Below are 15,798 nucleotides of genomic sequence, written 5' to 3'. Positions count from 1 at the left end.
GGCCAGTTCACACACACAAAAAAAAAAAATTATATATATATATATATATATATATATATAATATATATATATATATATATCTATATACTATATATACATATCATTAGAAATAGGAAGATATGCAAATGTCATGGTGAATGAAAAATCCTAAAAAAAAAAATTCCATACCTTCCACAAGAAGTTGCAAATGACTATTTAGAACTCCGTGTGGGGCTTCTTTACAAGATGGTTGTAAATTTTTGCCAACCTATGTTTTTTCTCATAAATAATTTTATTTTATTTTATAAAATTATAATTGCAGTTCACAAACAGTATCACTGTAGATAAGAAATAAAATCAGTAACAAATTCTTTAATATGTTTGTTGAAAAATATTCACGTAAATTTACAGACAACAAAGATTCAGTAACTTTTTCTTTATTTGTACATGTTTTTTCTAATCCTTCTTTGCACTTTTCTTTACAAAATGACATTTACAACTGACACTATCGTAAAAGACCAAAACTAAAACCAACAGCTGCCCTTTAATATATTTATGAGCAAATTCATAAAAAGACGTCATATGAGACAGAGAGGCAGTACATTAATTAGCCTCAAAGTCCAAAATCACTACTAAGCTTGTGTAACCGGGGGCTGCCTCTATAACATTTAAAATATGTGTTGTTTCAGTATCAAGTTGAAAAAATATTAAGTGTGACCCTGGGTTGTTTGGTCAATTTTAGGATCATGAAGATTTCTGTATGTCAACATTTTTTATTACCATTATAGTATTATGGTAAATTTGATATGGCTTATCATCAGATGATAAAACCTTATGACTTTGTTAACATTGAAAATACCTACTTTTTCAGTTAAAGACACTTTGACGAAGTTAACAATGGAAGTCTATCCAAAATGGCCAGGCTAAATGTAAGAAATTACTTAGAAGTTGAAGTAAAAATTTCAGTAATTTTGAATAAATATTAGTTTATGTAAATCATTGTGTTTTTATGTAAATTTGTGGTATAAGCCTAACCTATGGCTATAGCCTGTGTGTATACTTACATGCATGCATGCAGCTTGTGTATAGGGACATACACAAAATTGTTTAATACAGTAATTAATATGCGTACAAATAGTTTTGTGTTTGTGCTTGTGTGTATGCGTGTACATATGCTCACACTAAGGAAACAGTGGGTCTTACTGTGTATTTGCTCGGTCTCTCTCTCTCTCTCTCTAACTTGGTATTAAGTCACAAGCTGTGATTCCTTGAGATACCAAAAAAAAAAAAAATCAGCTCTGCTTGATTCAATAGTGGTCAGTTCTGTATTTCCAGTCTATTTGTTTTTTATATTTATCTCCCAGATGCCAGAACTGAATAAAGGAGACTGTTTCCAAATCTTTAAATGAATGTGTTGTGCCTTGAATTGCACCAGTTACTGGGTCTAGGTTACATCATTCTCATTAACTTGATGGCTGCAAATGGATCCCCGTTGTGGGTAGTACCATCAGTGCACCTCATTTGGTGCTGTAGGCATTACTTCAGGGTGTTTGCAGCATCCCTTTGGCCCCCTAGCTGCAACTAATTATTTTCATTCCTTTTACTGTAACCCCGTTCATATTCTCTTACTTCCACCCTCTCCTAACAATTTTACATAGTACAACTGCAAGTTTCCTCTTGTTACACCTTTCAAACCTTTTACTGTCAACTTCTGTTTTAGTGCTGAATGGCCTTAGTTGCCCCAGTGCTTGGATAATGCCAAAAATATGTGTAAATCAAATCAAAACTGTAAATGGATCATCATATAGTATCAATTTTCTTAGGACTTTCTGACCAACTCTTAAAATGCTCTTATTGGGGTTGTCCCTGAGACTACCCAAGCCTCTGAGTGACTGGTGGAATTTCATTCAGAAGGTGTTCTCTGGCCAGTAAAATTCTGGCAGGTGACATACAAGTCTTACATTGGATTATATCATTTATTCAGATGGCATTAGGTAAACTGTCTCTGCCAGTCTGTAGGGTGTTGTGTCAAATTCATTGTAAATCCAAGTACAGGTAGTATTCAATTTATGATAATGTCTTACGATAATCTGATTTACGATGAGGTTAGCAGTTGATAATGATATGACAATAGTTTGAAATATTTTAAAATTTTGCACGTAACGGGTGCAAGCAGCAGCGTACAATCAGGGAGCGAGATAGACCAAATTACAATATATAACTTTATCCCATCTTCTAATTAAATAAGTTAAAAACACAGCAAATGAGAATGACGAAAGTATTGTTTTATTGTTATATTCGTTGAGTAAATATGTACATCCATGAACAACTGAAGGAGAACAGAGTTTTTGCTAAGTACAACTGAATTGATTACAACATCCATTTGGATTGTATTTTAACCATTGTACGATAGTCAATAATTACAGTAGTATGTTTTAAATGATGTTATGTACAATAGGGACTGATAAATTTTTTTTAGGTAATAACTTTGTTTGCTGTAGATCAAAGATCAGCAAGGAAACATACAGTTAAATTCAAACAAGTTGTAGCTGAAACTGAGAACACTTTTCGAGCTGCTAATGACTATTATCGCTATCAACAACAAACATAAAACTCCTGCCATCAAAACACAACCGTACCAAGAATTGAGAGAGAATCATTTTTATCAAATCATCAGGTCTTGACAGAACATGTTTTTACTGTTGGTTTTCATGCCGATAAAAGATAAATAATGCAATGGTAAAGCTTGTACTACGATGAAATCAAGTGAGAATAGTTAATGGAGTCACGCAATTTTTCTTACACAATAAACATGCTTACAATGCAATCTGTTAACGAAAAAAATATTTAGTTCTCAATGAGATGTATTAAATTCATATTTGACTTATAAAATGTCCCATAATTAAAAAAGGCCATGCTCATATGAGTAAAGTATATAGATATTCTTTTATGCTAACTAGCAAGCAAAGGTATTCTCTCTGAATTGAGTTAAATATGACAAAATAAACTCTTGTTCGCCATCAGCTGTTTCCCAACCAAAACATAATAATATGAGAATACAAACAATATTATAGGATATAGTATTGTACGTATAATTTTTAAAAGATTTACAGAAAAGATGCATATGCACTATGTTTTTATTTCATAATTATATGTAGGCACCAGAGCCTAATATCGCTCAATTATGCTGATGTCGGTCGAATCTGATTCCCGTTTTGTATCCAGTTTTTGTTTTTTCCTCCTAATAAATCATAGTCAGAATGTATTGAACCTCCAGAATTGGCTTATATCAATAAAATTACTATACTGTACATATAGTAGAAGAGTATACTGTAGGCTAGGCTACTGAATTTGTATGTATATGATATACCATGGTATCATCATCATCACCATCGTACGTATACGCTAGGCTAACTTGTTAATGTTATTCAATTTCTCTTTGTACAGAATTATCATAAGCCAAATAGCGTTGAACCTAGAGAGTTTAAGTGAAATTAATAATTACTATCCCATATATGTATAAAATTACTGTGTAGTGTAGGGTAGGGTATCCTTTATGTAAAGATGGTACTGATTACCCTAGTGTAGGCTAGGCTATATTAGAGATACAATTTTTCCAACAAACGATTGGTTTTTAAACCTAACTTCATCGTAAGTAGGAGAATACCCGTAGTTATACTTTTCTCTACAGTTTCATTACTAAATGGATTGTATGGTTCATCCTGATGTGATGAATATTCATCTGGTCCATTAAATCTGAAAACTCTTAAACTTGAATTTAGTATGAACCATTGTCAGATGATAGCCATAGTATAAGGAGTCCTTGAAAAGTGTTACATAATGTATTTACAGTTGTCCTTAATCTTTTATTCTCAGAGGTGCTAGAGCTAACCATTTTAGTTGTGATCTACTAACACTAAACAACATTAGAGAAGCTTCAGAAGTTACTGAATAACTCACATCATCTTGCTATAAAATCAAAAAGAGGATTAGTGTTTATTTATTTATTTATTTATTTATTTATTTTTTTTTTTGAGGTGGTAGTAACACTATCTTAGCCTTTGATTTGATTTTTGACATGCTGAACAAGTTACAAATATATCTCTGATAACTTTCCTGATTGATGGATTCCAAATATTGTATTATTATATCAAGTAATTTTAAAGAACCAGTATGAGCCATATTCAGAAACCATACTAAGACTGGTTATTCTTGAGCATCTGACTCCTTGAAAGGACTGTTCATCGGCTGAATAATCCTGATGGGTTCTGGTGCTTGGTCCACAAGACCTAAATTTCATAATCAATTAATCAATAATGTCTATGAAAAGTTCAGGATGTTTCACAACCAATGCAGCAACTAATCGACCTGTGCTCCTGAATCAAGTATAAACTATGATATTGTTATTAATCTTAACAAATATCACCCCAAAACTATAGCATGAATTGACATTTAACAACGGTCAAACTTCCATCAGAGGTCGTCTTAGACATACCAGGGGCACTTTTTCTGAGACTAAATTTCATGGTTGCCACCTTCGTTAAATCTGGCAACCCAGTGTCAAACTGAATGCCTCCTCACAACCAGCTGATCTGATATCTGCTTTGTTCTAATGCCAGATTTTTTCAACGACATACCTCTGCTGTTATCTGTTGACTCAGATCACTGTCTTGGCCCATATTAAGGTCACAGGGGGCGATAAAGTGATACTTAGTAGGCAAAAATTGCAGGGGTGGGAGCACTGACCCAAAAATATATCAGTGTCCAAGCTCCACCCATTTCTCTACGTGCTGTAGGCTGCCTTATGCTCTGATGAAATTTCATCCCAACTTTTCCATTCCTTCAAAATTCGACAAGATATTTGGCCACTTGATGCTAAGCAGCCTGATATCTGGTCTAGTACTGCAGATGCACACATGCTGATAGTTATGTTTCACTAAGCATTCTTTAGTCCTGTCTCTTCATTTCTCTTTTGTCTTGACTATATATATATTTTTTTAAGTCAACAAGCACATTGGGATTTCCACTGCACCCCGTTTTTATCTTTAATGGATCTTTTGGTTTCAATCATCTGGTACATGGATCTATAATCTTAAAATGTTCATGTGTCAAGTTTTAAAATGGATATTCTTGCGAGTATCATTTTCACAATATTAGATTTAAACATCGCAAGGAAATTTTTTGAATAATAGGAGAATCATTTGTGATAATATTTGGAATACTTAAGAATCCATCATCACATCTAAAATTAAATCAAGATTTTTGGAATGGTACAAGAGTATTTAAAAGGAAAATTTTAATTGCCGTATGTCCATATATTTGAGACCAGTATTTGATTAAGGTCTTGACATAATTTTTTCACCTACTATATTTGTTTCATGAAAGAATAATGTAGTAGATGAATTGATATTTTTCGGTTTTCACAAGTCTATAAAGGAATATGAAAATCAGAAGTTTGGGAGGTAATTTACATTGTATTACAGTATTGTATGGAAATTTTTCAATGGATACCTGGCATTTAGTTTAAAAAAAAATCATCCTGGGGCTGAACTAATGTTCAAACTCTCTATCTTATGCGTGCTTGCACCCTTTAGAGATCAACCTACCTGATTTATTATTGGAAAGACAGTTAACACTCTCTCTCTGTACATATAATTAGGCGAGTATCAGATAGAAATTAAATAAGTTTGTGTATGTGATTGAACATGGTAGAGATTTTGAATAGTAACCTTTGGGAGTTTATATTGTCACATTTTTTAATCTGAATATAGTTTGTGTACTACATTTAGAGTATATAAGAACATTAGCATAGTTACATGGTTTTAGTAAATTCCAACATCAGTGTGGTAATTCCTAGCCAGAAATTAGAAGTTGATAGCTTGTCCAGATGGAATTTTAAGCCAAAATGGAAATATATTATTGGCTTTTTGAATTGATGATATTTTTGGTGCAAATATTGTATATAATTTATACTAAAATTACTTATGTTTTTTTTATAGTAATTGTTACATGTTTATGAAATTAACTTTTGGTTAGTGTTACCAGCAGTTGTGCTTTGATATATCATTGTTAGGTTTTAATTAAGTGTTGTTCATTTATTATTATATAATAGTTTGAGGTTTACAGAAGTGGAAAGAATAGATTAATTTATAAGGAAAAGTAGGTGTTGCCATTATGTTGAAATCATTAAGGTTTCAAAGGCTATATGTCTCTTTTGGATTAGTTGTAACATAACATTATGTAGTTGTTATTATTAACCTTGAGCTTTAACTTAGAAGTAGGTAGTGCTATTAATCAGGGAACATTAGAGTTGCTTGAAATGTCAAAGGTAAGTAATAAATCCATTTTGTAAGCGTCAGTATTACACATCCAAAGTGCTCTATTTCAACATCTGTGAGGAAACTGAAGGTAATGTAACTTGCTTTGTTTGTTGTTGGTGGTATAGGGGTTTGGCGACCTTTTATTGTTATCAGTAATGATTTTGTGCATGGTTTATAGAGATATGTATGTGGGTAAGTGAATACAAGACTCATTACTACATAATGCACAAACCAAAAGATATCTAATTTTCCAAATGTCATTATTTTAGTCAATCATTGCTCATGATCATCATGATTTCTTATGGATGTATGGCATCACAGGGAAACTTGTCTCAGTCATTTGATATCACTTAAGTGAGATCAGGTGATATCACATTATTGTAACAGATTTAGGTATTGTTTTGTTACCAAGTATTTGATGATTCAGTCTTAACACTAACAGACAAGCCTAACATTTGTACTGCAAGTAGAAAAAACATGAGCATTTGTACTGATGATATTCATGTGTGTGACACACTCTCTCTCTCTCTCTCTCTTCTCTCTCTCTCTCTCTCTCTCTCTCTCTCTCTCTCTCTCTCTCTCTATATATATATATATTTATATATATATATATTTATATATATATATATATATATATATTTATATATATATATATATATATATATATTACATATATCCTCATGTAACAAGTGATCTCACATACATGCGACCCCCAAATTTTCACCCTTAAAAAATGAAATATCTCATTGATCATGCGAGTTTAATTTATGAGACCAAATAACAATAGGCTAACCTTTTCTCCCCCCTCTTTATCTATTCCATTTTTTAGTTAGGCTAAACCCCTTTTCTCCATCTCTTTATCTATCCCATCTTCTAGTTAAGTTTAAAAAAAGTAAAAGAGATTGCCAAAAGTACTGTTAGTAATGATATACTTGTTTTGAAAATGCATACAGTCAGAAACAGCTGATTTGCTATGAACAACTGAATATGATAACAACAGCCTTTTTCTTGCAGTTCAACCATCGTACGATAGTAAAAAAAATTACCATGGTTATGTTACAAATAACGTTACAGAGAAAAGGACTGAGATATATTTTTACATTACTATATCCTTACTCGCTATGTAGAAAAGGTCAGCAAGGGCATATACTGCTAAATTTAATCGATAAGTTTTAGCTGAAGTTGAGGAAAAGAATGTTGAGCCGCTATGACTATTATCATGCATCAGCAACATGGATGAAACTCTCGCAAACTTCGGTATAGTACCATCAAACTCGACCATAAACAAAATTTGAGAGAAACGCATTTTGATCAAAACTATTGGGCACGAAAGAACCCGTTTTAATGTTTTCACTCCAATAAAAGATAAATACGTAAAGCCCGTAGTATTCTGATGAGATCAAGTGAAAATATTGAACAGAATCTGTTGATTTTTGTTACGCAATAAATATGCCCGTTCTAGTAAAATATAATTTGTTTTTTTTTCATAAACGATACGTTTTTAAGTGATATTTTGACCTGAAAACACTTTTTATACGTAAAATAACCGTGTCCCATATAAATAGAGTATCTTGAGATTCATTTCTTGCTAACTGGAAGCAAGAAAGTTGCTCTGATTTTAGTTCAATACAGCAAAAAAAACTTGACTCGCAATCGCCCATCAGCTGATTCCCAAACCAAAACATTGATTGCTGTGTTTTTATTCTATAATACAAACAATAGTAATATAAAAAAATTACTATTATAATATTATTGGATGCAGTGAAGTAAAGCATATTTTTTAAAAGACCCATGGAAAAGATGCATATCCATTAGTGTTTGTATTTTTATCATACGATACTAATATGTGATAAAGATCCTTGAACAGGAAAAGATACCAAATGATGGCGTGGGAGTATATTGATCCCAATTTTTAAAGGGAAAGGCGATGTCCCAAGAGTGTGGTAATTATAGGGGCATTAAATTGATGTCCCACACTTTGAAGATACTGGAAAGATGATAGATGCTAGACTGAGAGAAGAAGTACAAATAGGTAAAGAGCAGATGGGATTTATGAAGGGAAGGGGAACAACAGATGGTATATTTTGTCTGAGGCAAATAATGGAGAAATTCGGGGAAAGACAAAGGGGGACCTACATATGGTATTCATTGACCTTGAAAGGCTTATGACAGAGTCCCGAGACAAGAGGTATGGAGGAGCCTGAGGGGGGAGAAGATGGTGCCAGAGAAGTATGTGCGATTGATACAAGAGATGTACCGGAATGTATTTACCAGAGTGAGGAGCAGTGTTGGGGAGAGCAGAAGGTTTGAGGTGAGAGTAGGATTACACCAGGGGTCGGCTCTGAGCCCATTTATCTTTAACATAGTGATGGATGTTATAATAGAGGAAGTAAGGGAGACAGTACCATGGAACATATGTATGCGGATGATATTGTCTGTGTGCAGAGAGCAGGGAAGATCTGGAAGTGAAATTGGAAAGATGGAGACAAGTACTGGAGGACAGAGGAATGAGAATAAGTAGATCCAAGACAGAATATATGTGTACCACCATTGAGGGGGATGATAGAGAAAGTATTCAGCTTGGTGGAGAGCAAATAAGGAGAGTTGAATAAGTTTAAGTATTTGGGATCTTTTGTTAACGCTGGAGGAAGTATGGAAGAAGAAGTAAAACATCGGGTACAGGCAGGCTGGAACAACTGGAGAGCGGCCTCGGGAGTTCTTTGTGACAAAAGAGTGCCGCTTAGGTTAAAAGGAAAATTCACAAGACGGTGGTAAGAACAGCAATGCTGTATGGTACGGAAAGAAAACAGCAAGCATGAGAAAAGCAGAGCAGAAGAAGATGGATGTGGCAGAAATGAGAATGCTTAGGTGGATGTCTGGGGTAACAAGAGTGGATAGGATCAGAAAATGACTACATAAGGGGGTCAACTAAGGTGTGGAAGTATCAAAGAAAGTGCAGGAGGGGAGGCTGAGATGTATGGACACCTGTTGAGGAGAGATGAGGACCATGCTAGGAGACATACTATGGAGTGGAGGTGCAAGGAAGAAGAAAGAGAGGGAGACCAAGAAAGAGATGGAAGGACTGTGTGAGAGGAGATTTACATGAGAAGGGAATTGATGAGGCAGAAGAGCAAAGATAGAAATAGATGGAAACGGCTCATCCGAAACGGCGACCCCATATAAAAAATGGGAAAAAGCTGGGAAGAAGAAGAAGAAGAAGACTAATATGTGATTATTATGTGACCCTTAAAATTATATAACTCCAAAAAATAGGTCATCAAAGTCGCATGATATATGAGTATATATGGTATGTGTAAGAGTTGAAATATTTTTTTCAGTTTGCAGATTAGAAGTAATTTTTTTTCCCTATTCTTAACAGTAACTTGCATATCTCAATAGGTAAGTGGGATAAAAATTATATTGCTGACTGAAGTCTTATGCAATGTATTTTCATATTGAGTCAAAGGGATTTGTCTTGAGCTAATTATTCTTCCAGGGTATATTGTATATTCATAAGTTGCTACTGTACTAATACAGTTGTCATCTTTTTGCTGGTCGGTGCTAATTTTCTTGTTCTTCTTTTTTAAGCATCGAACAAATCTTTTCACCTCATCAGTTTGAGTGTTTTCAACTGCAGTAAATAGTTTCACAACACACTATATTAAAACAACTGCTTTATTTTTCTGTATGATAAGCTTTGTAAAAATATACTCCCTGCTTGAAGTATACAACGAATTTATAGATATAGTTCGTGCACAGGTGTAAATCCATTCCTTAACAGTACCCTTAAAATTTTTCTATTGCTAGTGGGAAAACCACATATAATTTACAAAAAGGATTTCTTAGTAGGCAAAATATCTACATGAGCAGGGTAGATACCTTTTTTCAAATGAGTCAGGTTTGCAGTTTTTTTTAATTATGTTTACAAACATTTGCTTTTATAGTTGTTATTTTCCTTTATATTAGTATTGAGTTACTGTATTTTATATTTTTTGATGTTAGTTGGGACTTAAGTTTTCATGGCTAGTTATATTTTAAGATTATATCATTTTCATCCCAAACCCTCATTGATTCAGAACCTCATATTTGCCTTGTGTATGGTTAAAATGTTTCCAAGAAGCAGAATGGCTAAAGGTAGTAGTTCATGCGACATACCATTCACTTATCAATAGCTAATAACTATTTTCCTCATTATTGTGCATGCCTGTTGTTAAAAGTATCTACCTAGCCTTACTTTGAAAATATGGAAAAGTTTTACATAATTCACATTTATTTTTATCATTCTTTTCAAGTTTATGTCATATCAAATTTTTCCTACTTTTATTTTGGAAAAGTGTAATAATCAACAAAATCTTGCAGGATGTTTCTTTTATGCCTTTAGTAAATAATTTGACTAATGTACTCTGAGTAATTGCAGTTTTTTATTTGAATTTTTATTTATTAGTGTATTTTTTTATATATGCTACCTACTGAAATGGATGGTAGTTAGCACTCGGAGATAAGTAAGACAACATGATCCTCATGTTGTCTTACTGTTGCAGCCAGGGTTCCAGTAGATCAGGTTCTAGTCACCCTTTCTCTATGGTCATAACTTGTCTCCTCTGGCATGTATGTATAAAGGGAAGACATCCACCACCAGCCTGTTTCCTTAAAGCACATTTGAAGAAACGGAGCAGGATCTTGTGATCTCCTTGTCTGTCTTCTATGTTAGATTCTCCATTCTCCAGTGATGTGATATTCACTTCCGGATCAGCCACTAATTTAACATAACAGGTAGCATTCTCTGTTTCCTGAGATCTCACTTGCCTCTGTGGGCCAGGTCTGACAGAATATTAGGATATTTCTGACTGATTTCACTAAGGTGACATAATTTGCTGCTGCTCGAGCCACCCGAAGGAAACCCACTTCAACCCTTTTTGTTATATGATTTCACTAATAGAAGTTCTGTTAATACAGAATCAACCTTGGCAATGTAAAGGGGTCTTCCCTTTTTTCCCTTTTTTGGTGGTCATCAATTGGGTTTGTGAGACTTGTCTCCAGCAGGTCCATCATAAGAGAGAAATCTGTTGTAGAGTGAGGCATCCAGTAAGGCATTTAAACAGGTACTACTTGCTACATCAACCAAAAAAATTGCAACTGGCATGAAGCTTTGGGTGGAAGGCTCAGGATCTCTTGACGAAATTGCCTGGCTACTGCCCCCATTACTTCTAACCCCAAGGATGATTTTATATATAGACTTCATTTTTATTCAATCTGTTTTCAGCTATATTGTTGCTGCTGAGATAAGTGTGATGGTGAAACATCATCCGGAATCTGGGTGCATTTTTTGAGCAGAGCCTTAAGTGAGAATATAAGAATAATTATGTATCTCCTGACCTACATTTTTCATGAAGCAAGATGTGCAAAAGCTTCTCTGTCGTTAAAGAAGGGGGAAATGCAACATAAAAGATCTCTCTCCCTGTTGTACGTTATAGATGTTAAACACTGTCCTATAGTTATCTTCTCAATCAGGAAAAGGATGTCAGTCTTCTGCCAAGTTTCAAACTCAAGGAGGAAGATGATGATGAAAGGCTTATCTCCTTAGAACAATTCTGCATGGGGGAAAGGGGGGAGAGAACTTTTATCGAGAAGTTATGATCTTGGTAGCTGATAGGGCCAGGGCTGTATGCAGTGGACTTGATCAGAATTGGCTACAGACTCACCACTCTTCCCCCTCCCCCTTCCTTGAACATAGTGGGTTTCTATGAATTTGCCTTCTTTGATGACAAATTATGAAAAATGTTCTGACTGGGTCAACCCTCCTGCATGGAGCCATTATCAGTCTAGAAGACCATGCATTTCTTGCTTCCCTTGAGCTTTAGTTCCCATTTTATTAAGTCAATAATTTGATACTAAATGCTTAACAGTATTTCGGCTTATGAGGGAAGGAGTGTTAGCCTAGCATTTTCTTCTCACTCGGTAAGGTATGACCTTAACATGCTGCGTTAGTCATATGTGCATATCCTCATTTTTAATCTAGTTACTTTTTTCTTTTAGCTCCTGTTAAATTTCAGTCAAAGAAATGTTATTACAAAGTTGTGATACACAGGAATTCTTCTAGTTGAGTTTAATATGGCAGTTTTTTCATGTACTATAGAGTGATTTTATGGATCTGGTTTTTACGCAGCTAAGATAGGGTGTCGTTGCGACTCTTGGTTCGGTAAATCTTATGGCTCCTTCCTAACAGGATAGTATAGACAATACTTTCTTGTACTGATAATTGTTATTAAATTAAAAGTTGCAGTGAGATATTAGTTTCAACAGTGTAAAGATAGGAAGCATAATCCTATAATTTATTCAACAAATGCCTATAGTCAATGACAATTCAAAGTACAGGCAGTCACTGTTTAAGGGGGGGTTTCTGTTCCCTGGGGATGTGCCAATAAGCGAAAACCGCCATTAACTGAAACTCGGGATTTATGGTGTCATAATGGCACTTATGGCACTGATAACCAGTTATCGGTGCCGATAAGCACCCTTATGGTACCTCTGTTAGGTATGTTATGGTGTCATAACTCTATTATTGGTGCCTTATGTTGCCAATAACTGGTTGGCCCATTATGGCGCCATAAATCGCCAATTTTATGGTGCTAGACAAGCGCCATAAAACCAGATCGCCAACAACCAAATCCACCAATAACCGAGGACTGCCTGTATGGTACCACCTGCACCGAGTTGTTTTCTTTTGCAGAAAATTAAAAAGCTGCATAGTTCTTTACCTCTGATCATCTCCCCAAATCTGTGGTCCAATAGACCACAACCTGTACATGCCAGGAGGCAGTTTTCTTGACTGCTGGTGTCAGGATCCAGTATTAGCAGACTTGGCTCTCATAGACTGGGACAACACTTCATCACCCTCTCTACTAGCCATCATTTGCTGTTGTCTCTTAGCTTATCATTCTAGGCCAAGAATGAGAATTTTATTTTTGTGTGGGAATTTGGTATATTACAAAACATATGCAAAGTCTGATCACTTCAGATACTTAAATGTCATGGTTATCCTCCAGATGGTCCTCTTTGTATTTTTTTTCCCCACCCTGCTGCTAATTGTCAGGACAGAGTGGTTATCCTTCATCCCTTTCCTTCAGTCAGGTGGGCCACCTCTGTGTCTTCTAGTTAATACACATCTGGGTTTTTAATTTCTTATTGTTATTCCCTCAAAGAACCCTTAATTGAAGAATAGCTGATCCCTTTCATGACTACTCTGGATCATTTTTCATCTGGATAGTTAGAATATCTTTTTTTATACATGCTCCTTTGGGGACAAACAACAGCTGAAATATTAAAAAAAGAAAAGATTTGGCTGAGGAAAAACCTTTTCTGGTAGTAACTACAAGGCCTCCAACCCACCCACTCTCCGTGTGATGAAAAGGTATGGAATATGGCATGTGTTTTTCCTTCACAGGCATGGCCAATTTGTGCTTTGTTGTCACAACTGTGGCATCAGGTAATCGCTAGTGGTCTTGGAAAAGGGGTTTCCTGCTTTGAGTCCATCTGTACTCCACCACTTTCTCAGCGGGAACTATTCTGGCTAAGACCACCTACGAGAGAATTTTTTTCATAGGTCAGTCTATCTTGTTGATCCCCTGACTCCATTGAGGACTCAGTGTCTTTGGAAAACAGGTTTTTCCTTGGTCATAACCTGTTAAGCATAAGGTAAACCATCTAAAGCAGTACTTCTCAACCTTTAGTACACAGATAAGTATAGGTGGTATGCAAGATTTTTGGGAAAAAGGTTTATAATTGGGAATTTATAATGCCATTTTTTCATAAAAACTTGTATCTTATATTCCTTTTCGTCCAGAAACCCCATTTTATAACTGCTTATAGTATTCCTTTTTGTCCAGAAACCCTATTTTTTAACTGATAGTTCCTTTATTTGGACTAAGTGTTAGCTAGTTGTGGCCAGCCCTTTAGGCTAAATATATTATCTCATTAGCCCGATTAAACATTTAAGGTAAATGGTTGTGGTGCCATGTTTATCATATTGTAATTTAATATCTGTATTGTTATATTGTGAGTTAGATTATAAAATTTTTCATCAATTAATTAAGAGAATTAATAATTGTATTATTAGTATCCTATTACCTATCTGCATCATTTCACCTTAGGTGCAAACCCAGTGGCAGGGTTCGTGTTGTATACAGGTAGTCATCAGTTATGGGCAGACTCAGTTAATGGTGACCCAGTTTTATGGCTTGTGTAGTGCCATAACGTACCGGTTGCAGTTATTAGCGCCTTATCACCGGCATTACCTGGATATCGGTGCCATGAGCACCACAATTGCTGAGTTTCGGTTAATGGCGGTTTTCGCTTATCAGCACACCACTGAGAACGAAACCCCAACCTATAACTGGTGACTGCCTGTAATGGAATGATGAGCCACCATTTATATATTGTGTAATAGAATGATGGGTCAGCATTTATATATAATTTCAGTGTGTTACTGGTTTTCAAAAGGAAATGCTTAAGAAATAGTCCTTTTATGTATTATTAGCATGCATGCATTGAAGTTCATTAGAGGTATCAGTATATCCAATTGCTGCTGCTGTTTTAGTTTAATAGTTGCAAATCATGTCATTAGTTAAATACTTTTTGATATCATGATGTACACTTATTTTTTGTTATGGTTGTTTATATTTAATGTTTTAGTATACACTTTCCACAATTTTTTATGGTTGTTTATGTTTAATATTTTAGTATACACTTCCCATTACTGTAGGAGCTTTTGCAATTCTCTGAAAGATTTTATCACATTCTTGATATGGTTTGAAAGGTTATTTATTTACTGTCATTAATGATGAGTCGGACAACAGTGATTTGAGTAAAGAAACAGAGGATTTATCCTTTTGTTGTTAAGAACTGGGTTGTTAGCTATGAAAAATACAAATTGATTAAGAATCTGTCATTTTGATATGAAAGTATGTCAAGAATGTTCATTAACCCCAGGCCCAAGTATGAGTTTTGGTAGATTAGAACAGAATGCTTTTTTTAGTACATTACAAATTTGTTCATGAAACTTACCTGTCAGATATATATATAGCTGATATTTTACTGAAGTCCGACAGAATTTTAAAAATCTTCCGACACACGCAGTGGTCGGCCAGGTGGTTAGTACCCATTCCCGCCGCTGGGTAGGCTTGGGGGTATCAGGAACCATTCCCCATTTCTATTCATAATTTTTCTGTCGCTGGTGCTGAAAACACCTGTTTTCAGTACCTCCGTCTTAGGATTTTGGAAACTTCATTGCGCTAAGTATCCTAATTGTCTTTTGATTTATTTACTTGGCTTTTGTGGGATTTGTGGCTAGGCATACGCTATCTTAAATGGATTTGAATTTTGATTCATTTTTTGCATAAAATATCTGAATCTAGTTAGGCTAGTTTCAGACGGGGTTGTCTGCAAAGAATAGGGTGGTGGCTACCGAAAGCTCGGTCAGATCCGCACTGGTATGTACGAG

General features: G+C 34.9%; 1 pseudogene; it reads left to right on the top strand.

The window, feature by feature from the left end:
* Positions 1–15,798, top strand: part of LOC135217020 (E3 ubiquitin-protein ligase TRIM33-like) — a 361,157-nt pseudogene that overhangs the window by 164,589 nt on the left and 180,770 nt on the right.

This window comes from Macrobrachium nipponense, chromosome 19 (assembly GCF_015104395.2).
Source record: "Macrobrachium nipponense isolate FS-2020 chromosome 19, ASM1510439v2, whole genome shotgun sequence".
Lineage (NCBI taxonomy): Eukaryota > Metazoa > Arthropoda > Malacostraca > Decapoda > Palaemonidae > Macrobrachium > Macrobrachium nipponense.
Note: the sequence above shows the minus strand (reverse complement) of the source record. Positions and strands in the feature narration are given on the sequence as shown.